Below are 9081 nucleotides of genomic sequence, written 5' to 3'. Positions count from 1 at the left end.
TTTTGTGATATGTGGGCCTCTCACTGTCGTGGCCTTTCCCGTTGCCGGACGCGCAAGCTCAGTGGCCATGGCTCACGGGCCCAGCCGCTCCACGGCATGTGGGATCCTCCCGGACCGGGGCACGAACCCATATACCCTGCATAGGCAGGCGGACTCTCAACCACTGCGCCACCAGGGAGGCCCTATTGGCAGCATTTTGAAACTGATGAGATTTCTTTTGGGGAACCAACCAGGAGAGGGTGAGCTGCATGAAAGAAGGATGTTCACATAAATCTCTTCCTGGTGTGCCTGTTTACATTTCTGAGAATCGCTGAGGCATGACTACTATAAGGAAGAGACAAGAGCTAAACTTTGGAACTTAAAAAACGAGCAAAACCGGCTGCATGTATGTTCAAAACACCACTACCATGCTACTCCTTGTTTTAACTGGCTTGTTTAATGGATTACTATGTAAAGTATCATAATTCCTAATTCCAGAATCTAATTGTTTAGTAAGATTTCGTTAGGCTGACTAAGTGAGTCAGAATAGTCTATCTATAATTTTACCACTAAGTGTACTCCAGTGATTTATGTTAAAAAAACAAAGTTAGCTTTTTATCTTGCTTCTCCCAAGGGAATGTACAGATTACAAATAATGATAGTCACTTCCATAAATGACAAACTGCTATTTATTAGTTGTATAAGCACATTATGCCGAGTCATTGAAATTTGATACTCATAGAAGTTTAAGGTTAATTTAAGTCTATACTTTGATACACCATTAAGGTGTGGAAGGCTGCTCAATGCTTGACAACATTGCAAAGTTTGCTAGTTATTTATACATAAAGAAACTTGAAAACTCCAATAACTGTAGGAATCTTGCTTTGTTAACATCTCTGCCACTGGTGTTTTGCGCTGGTTATTATTATTATTTTTTTTTATTTTTGGCATACAAATATTATTGACTTTTACCTTATTAGTATAACTTTAGATTGCTGAAGTTTTTATGGTAAAAATTATTGTATTGTAATTCATGTTTGTATCAGTAATGTTTTGTCTTTAAAATTATCTAATATGTGGCTGTTAAGGCATGTGTGTATTATAGTTTAAATACAGGTAATTCACACTACTCATTTCTAAGTCCATTAATTTTTTTATTGTTCCAGTTAAAATATATCAGTCCATTTTTAAAAATAGAATTTATTTTTTAGAGCACTTTTAGATTTATAGCAAAATTGAGTTCACATATGTCACCTTCCCCCACACAATCATAGACTTTCCTACTGTCAACATCCCACATGAGATAGGTACAGTTTTTACATTTGATGGGCCAACATTGATACATAATTATCATGAAACTTCATAGTTTACACTAGGGTTTACTTCTGGTGTTGTATGATATATGGGTTTTAACAAACATATGACAACGTATGTCCACCTTTATAGTTTTATGCACAATGGTTTAAATGCCCTAAACATTCCCTGAGCCCTACCTATTTATCCCTTCTCCCCCACAAACTCCTGGCAACCCCTATATTTTTACTGTTTCCATAGTTTTGTCTTTTCCAGCTACGGCCGGAGTTGTACAGTATGCAGCCTTTTCAGACTGGCTTCTTTTACTTAGTGATATGCTTTTAAGGTGTCTCCATGTCTTTTCATGTCTTGACAGATAATTTTAGTGCTGAATAATACTTCTTTATGAATACACAGCAGTATATTTATCAATTGGCATACTGAATAATATCCTGGTTTCTTCCAAGTTTTGATAATTATGAATAAAAGGGCTATACACATCTTTGTGCAGATTTTTATGTGGAGGTAAATTTTCAACTTATTTGGGTAAATACTAAGGAGTGTGATTGCTGGATCATATTATAAAAGCATGTTTAGTTTTGTAAGAAATTGCCAAACTGACTTCCAAAAAACCATTTTACAACCCCTCCAGCAATTAATGATAATTTCTGTTACATCCTCACCAGAATTTGTTGTTTTCAATGTGTTAGACTTTAGTATATGTATTTTGATCCATTTCATATTTTTTCTGAAGGTCTATTTTTAGATTTACATTTTTGCCTGTGGATGTCAAACAGAATTTATTGAAAAACATATCCTTTCTTCATTGAATTTCCTTTGCTCCTTTGTCAAAGATCAGTTGAAAATATTTTTGTGGATCTATTTCTGAGCTCTCTATTCTGGGTCATTGATTTATTTGTCTATTCTTGTTGATGTGATGGATTACATTAATTGATTTTCAGACATTGAACCTGCTTGAACACCTGAAATAAATCCCACATAATTATAGTGTATAATTCTTTCTATATATTGCACGTTTAACTTTCTGCTATATTGTTGAGGAGTTTTGCATTTGTGTTTATGAAAGGTATTGGTCTTTAGCTTTCTTTGCATGTACTGTCTTTGGTTTTGGTATTAGGGTAATGCTGATCTCAAAGAATGGGTTAATAAATATTCCTTCTACGTTTATCTTCTGGATGATATTGTTGGAAATTAGTATAATTACTTATTTAAGTGTTTGGTTAGAGTTCACCTGTGAACTCATCCAAGCCTGGTGCTTTCTTTTTTGTAATGTTACCAATTATTAGTACAACTTCTTTAATATATATAGTCCTATTTAGATTGTCTATTCCTTCTTCTGTAAGTTTTAGTAGATTGTGTCTTTGAAGAAATTGTTCCGTCTCAAACTTGTGAGCATAGTGTTGTTCATAATATTCCTTTACTATTTTTTGTCCATGTGATCTGTATTGATAGGCCTCATTCATTTCTTATATTAGTAGTTATGTCTTCTCTTGTCTTGGGTACCCAGGATAGAGGCTTATGATTTTATTGCTCTTTTTACAGAGCCATCTTTATTTTCTTCATTTTTTAATTGATTTCTTGTTTTTAATTTTACTGATTTCTCCTCTAATTATTATTATTTTATCCTACATACTTTAGATTGAATTTTATTTTCTTTTAGTCATAGATTTTGCAGTCTGAGAAGGAGGGAGAATAGATTTTCTTGTGATCTCCCTGCCTCAGCTAACTATTTTGTTCAAATAAATTTGAGAAATACTAAGGTAGATGGTCACCTTCCAGTTGTCCAAAAGAAAAATTTTAAAGTCTGATAGTTTTATTAAAATTAAACAAAGAGATAATTAAGTTGGCTAATTGAGAATTTCCATTATATATAATTAGATTTAATCAAATTAATACATTAATTTGTTAAACATATGAACTTAGTGCAGAAGAACAAGGGTAACTGAACATGATCCAATCTTTTGCTCTTAAATACAACTCCAATTACTTTTAAGAAACAATATAGTGATAAAGTCAAGAACTAATCAAATAATCATGAAAATACACATAAAATTATTGTGTTTAATTTGTTCACTGGTTTACCCCTATTGCTTAGCACAGTATTTGGTAGAAAATACTCAATAAATGTTAAATGAACTAGTTAGCAAATAAAACTGCGATATGGGTTATGAAATCAGGTCATCAGATTCTGTGAGGGTACATAACAGGAATAAATTATGTTCAAAACTAACATGGGTGGTTCAAGAAGATTTTCTGTATGAAATGGTGCTTGAACTGAAGTCTAAGAAATGAAGCAGGGTAAGAGGTGAGAGACATTCCAGATGGAGAAGTCTATTCTACATGTACAACAACCCTGTGGATGGAGAGAGCATGACCATAAGAATTGTAACATGGTCAGTGCACCACAAGAACACAGAACAGGGAGTGGGTGAACATGAAAATGATGAAATGGAAGGTAAGAAACAGTCTATCTTGGATTTTCTAGACATTGTTAGATATTTTGTTATGTTTGTACTTGTAACTTAGACATACATGCTATTTATTTTCAAAGAATAGAAGCAAGTGACTGCAATTTTCATAGTACATAACCTATTTTTAAATCACAATTGCTTGGTAATATAATGTGTAAAATTTAATATAATACATCATTCCTATCATGACAGAAATTGAACATAGGGAATATATCTGCCCCAGCAATGAAATTGGAGACAAAGGTGAAAATAAGCCATGAAGTGATTATAAGGAAATGAAAAAGCTGTTCATGATTCATTGTGGAAGTGACTTACAAGCTCTTATTTCAGCTGGTTGCAGTATGTTATATTGAATGGGCAGGAAACATCAAATTGTCAAATCAGAATCTCAGAAATTAGACATCTTTCTAGAGTATCCAGCTTTACTCATATGTACAAATATACATATAATAAAATGTATAGGCAAAGCACAAGGTATTGAGATATGTGATGTGGTTTCCTAGGACCTTTTTTTTTTTTTTTTTCTAATATTGGACACATGCTTTCTGTCCCCAAGTAACAGATGCATTCTCTGTGTGAGGTTGACATGTCATTTCATACAGCGGGGATCATTTAACTTTTGAAACACCTCCATGTTATACCCCAGATGGTCAACTAGCTTATGTGACATTTTTCAGGTCCACCCACAGCAGGAGGATCACAGACACCCTGTATTTGGTGTGCCTGAGTTAGCAGTAGGAGTCCTTAGGTATCCATCCAGCTGCACTATCCTAACATCAATTCCCACAAGTTTCAAAATTGTTTTCCATTTTTCTTACTGAGAATCAAACCCTTCCTGAACCAATCTAGTGCCTGGAATCATAATAACATGAATTGCTCTATTTAGCTCATTTCCATCAAGTTGTGGTCTGTTGAAATGCTCCTAACAAGACTATTAAGACAGTTGTGGTCTGTTGAAATGCTCCTAACAAAGACAACACCCAAATTTTGTCTTTTCCTAGAAGCTACTGTTTATACTACTCTCCTGCCTTCCCCCACCCTGTTCCAGTTCAACAGACTAGATTCCCTAAGAAGTCATTGCAGCAAACCAGGTCAAACTTATGCTTCCCATGACATTTTGGTCACTGCTTTGGGGTGTCAATCTCTTGCCTTAGGGTCCAGATTTATAACCACAATCATTTTTCTGACCCTTAGACTTCCTTTATGATTTCTCCCCTTTTAGCCTGTCTTGACTAGGATTTCCCAGCTTAGTGCAGTCTTAGTCAACTATCTTTCTCTTTCCAAAATTGAAAGTACTTTTATATAAGGGCCAATTTAACCAAATAAAAGATTGTAGAATTACTATGTATTTAAGTTAGAATGGTAAAAATGATAATTGATTCACTCCTTACATTGCCTGCTCAGAAGTAGGAGAAAGCAAATTTATCTCAAAGAATACTGAAAAATTTATGTGCAAGACAGTGTTCTATGTTCTGTGAATAATAGAAAAAATGAAAATACATGATTTCTGTTTTGATACTCTGAAAATAACAATTGTAACACTCCTTGAGTTCCATATTTGCATTCATTCTTTAGAAAGATAAGTTAATAGATTGTGCTTATATTTTCAGGTGATTTCTGAATTAGTAATATTATAAAATGATTTGTTAAACAATGTCTGTTTCAAATACTCTTTTTCAAAGCCAAAAAATGTGTTACTAGAACATGGGTACTTCTACTACAATCTTCCTAAGATTGAATTTAAGATCACTATAAAATAACTAAAACTAGCTAAAATCTGGTCATATATAACATATTAAAAATCAGTCTATTTGTGTTCACTTTCTTAAAAATAGGAACTTTCATATTTTTCAGAGAGCATTTATCTTTTTGATTTTGTCTGAATAAATTCAGACATACTTGATGATTCAATCTCTCTAAGCAGAGAAGCTCCTGTATCCAGGGAAACCAGTCTGGGTGGCCAGGACCTAAAGTTAAGACAGGAGGGGCCCTGCTATCTGAGATGTAAGGAAGCAATCTGCTAGCCTTCTCTTTTAGTCAAGGCTTCTTTTTGTCTGTGATGCCTCCTGACCAATCTGGAAACACACCTATGCCCTTAGTCATGTTTGTTATCTACCACCTTACTGTCTGTAGCCACAATCCACCCATGGAGATGACAGTCACAATCAAAAGCAAACTTTTTCAGATCTGTACTGGTGTCCATGGTTCCACATGCCAGCAAGGAAACTACAGAAGGAACAGCAGTTATCTCTTGAATCACAGTAAGAAACTTCTGAGATCTTCACTTAGCAGCTGCTTTCTCAGAGTCACTGAGCCAAAAAGACTGGCCCATGTTTAATATAGTGTGAAAATTTAAGTTCTGGAATCAGAATGACTGGTTTGAAATCTTGACTTTGCCATTTGTCACCTGTCAAGATCTTAGTGAATTACTTAAACATGTTGAGGCTCTGTAACCTTATCCAATAAATAAGGGTAAATATAGAGGCTAATTTAGAAATGTTGGGTGGATTAAATAAGAAAATGTATCTAAAGGGTTTATTATGGTGTGGAAATAAAATAATAACTACTTAGTAATGACACCTGCTAGTATTTTTGTGATATGTTCACCCCTTCTCTTCTTTGCCTTCTGAGTATACAAAAAATGTAATGTACATAGCTAAATGTATTGGAGAATATGTTTTATGACAAAGGCAAAATTATATTTTCATGATATTATGCAAATCTTAGGTGTGAGATTTGCAGTCTCTGCTGTGTCTACAGAAACAAAAGAGCAAGATAACGGAGTCTTTGAACAAATTTCAAATCTGTTCACATGGTCCTAGGATGAGGCTGTGGGCTTGACTCTCTCGCTTAGCCTTGACAGTAGAGAGGGAGATAAATGCTCTGTCCTTTCTGCCTAGTTCTTACCTAGCCTTGATTGCCCAGCTCATATCTTGGGTAAGAGTCTTTACCAGTTCTTGACTGAGAGAAGAACGAACAGAGAGCATATGACTCCATCTTGGAAAGGAAATGTCCTGATTCCTATTAATCCATGCAGCAAGAAGAGCAAGAAGAATGAGGGAGAGGAATGTAGTGTGTTTTAAATGATACTTGATGTCTAATAAAGTGAACCCTCTATACCTCTAATAAGTCATGAACCAGTGGATGTCAGTCTCTGAAACATCCACTCCTTTACAAAGGTGATGATAGAAAGCTCCTTTCCCAATGTTCTCTGCATAGGGAATGAATATTTCCTTTCTTAGATAAACCAAGACAGCTTCTTAAATGAATAGGCATAAGCCTCTTCTTTCCTCTAATCACACATTAGATAGATGGATAAGTAGATTATTGTAATTATCATCATCTCATCATTATAGTTATTACATTTTAATTACTTATCTGATTAACTGCAATTCTTACTTTGATCGTTCATTCCAGGACAATTCTGAAAAAAATATAAAACACAGAATTTCATCTATCACTGCAAAATAATGACAAAAATTAAAGTCATTGGTGGTCAGAGTTCCTTCCTCCACTTTCTATGAAACATTCCATGATTGCCATCAACACGGACTTTGCAGACACAATGTGATCCTGTCAACCACCTGTCACTCAGCTTGTGCCCTCAGTCAGGGCAAGTCTACCAAGCTTTACTCTTACAAACCATTCATTTTCCTGTTCATTACTGCCACTATAAAGTTATTGACCTAAAACAAATAGACTGCCAGTTATTTCTCTAGAAAAAAATGGGTTTATTCAGGTTCAGTAGAGAATTTCAATTCAGGGTCTGCAACGATGATGAGCCATGTGCAACTTCCCAGCACTGCAAGGGAAGGAAAACTCTCTTATAATGGAGAAAAGGAAGTTGGGGGAGGGGGGGCTACTGTAATAAGGAGTCTATACCTTTTCATTGGCTGGGTTGTTTCCAGGAAAAAGAGGAGTCCTTCTCTTCCCATTGGGTTATGTTATCTTTGCAGGGCATAAGAGTTCCCCCTTCTGGTCTGCTGACCCTATTTACTTGAGGTTTCTGTTTATTAATTTTTTATAAACACACATTTGAAATATAAACAAGGTTTTATTATCTAGAAAAAGGAAATTCTGCTAGAAATTGAAAGATGGTATAAATTGTAAAGTAAATGCTTATTTTATATTGAGCCCTCTGTTTAAAAGTATGTCAATTAAAATATCACTCAACATCTAATCACATCAACTGTGAGATTAAAATAAAGGTTTTAATGTAAGTCCATCTTTGAATTACTGAAACGCAATATATCATATATAGTATATAATATGTATGGTTATATCTGGCGGTGCATATCATTATTACTATCTGAATATAAATTAATGATATTAGTCCCCATCTACTTAAGTAATACAAATGCTAATTGAGCATACACTCTTCACCAGCTACTGTGCTACATTTTTCAGAATGAATAGAAGCTTGTCCACATAAATTATCTTTGTAGGAATCACTCTCCTTATTTGGGGAAACATTTCAAAAAAACAACATCTGAAGAAAATCAAGAATGTTTGGTTGGTGACATTACAATTGTTCAGGTAGTGCAGGAGCTTTGGAAACAAGCAAGAAAATAAAAGTGGTAAAGCAGGTGATGAGATAAAACACCATTTCTTCCAACAATGAGGTTTCCTGAATTTCAGTACTTGATTATACAATGTACTGACCTTAAAGGCAGCAACTATTCTGCTACTATGTTAGTTACAGACATTTTCTGTGCCCAGTTTTGTTCTGTTGTTTTGGTGAAAGGAGGTGAAATATTTATTCTATTACTAGAAAGTAGAATGGTCTGTTAATCCTTGAAATTTGTCTTGCTTAGTAAAATTAAAAAGTTATATTTTTATTTAAAATATTAACTAAGCCAAATTTTACTGTTTTATGTGTTCATTAAAAAAATAATTTACTGATTGAAACATGCATTTATAAATTATAAAGCAGTAAGTAAAGTTTGTTTTAATTTAAAAATATACAATATGTTTAATAGTATGGGTTCTACTATTTAAATAATGCTCATGGTGAAATGAATAATCAAGAAATCAACTAATGAATGTGGTGAAGGGTGTGGTTAATGGATTTTACAAAATTCTCAGTCTTGAACTCATTTAAGAATGAAATTTCAACATTTTTATATCCAGGGCCAGAGACTTGTGAAGCTCTCAATTAATTTGCTTTTTCAACAGCTTTTTTTTTTTTTTTAGCTCTATGATGATCTAGATGGTTACTTTTCTTCTAAAAACTTGAGGTATCCATAGAACCTCTGCTAACTTTCTATGAGGAAAAGGATAAATCTAACTAAAAAAAAAAAAAAAAAAAAAAAAAAAA

The sequence above is a fragment of the Lipotes vexillifer genome, unplaced genomic scaffold (genome assembly GCF_000442215.2).
Source record: "Lipotes vexillifer unplaced genomic scaffold, Lipotes_vexillifer_v1.1 scaffold799, whole genome shotgun sequence".
Classification (NCBI taxonomy): domain Eukaryota; kingdom Metazoa; phylum Chordata; class Mammalia; order Artiodactyla; family Lipotidae; genus Lipotes; species Lipotes vexillifer.
The sequence above is the reverse complement of the archived record's forward strand: the minus strand, read 5'-3'. Positions refer to the sequence as shown.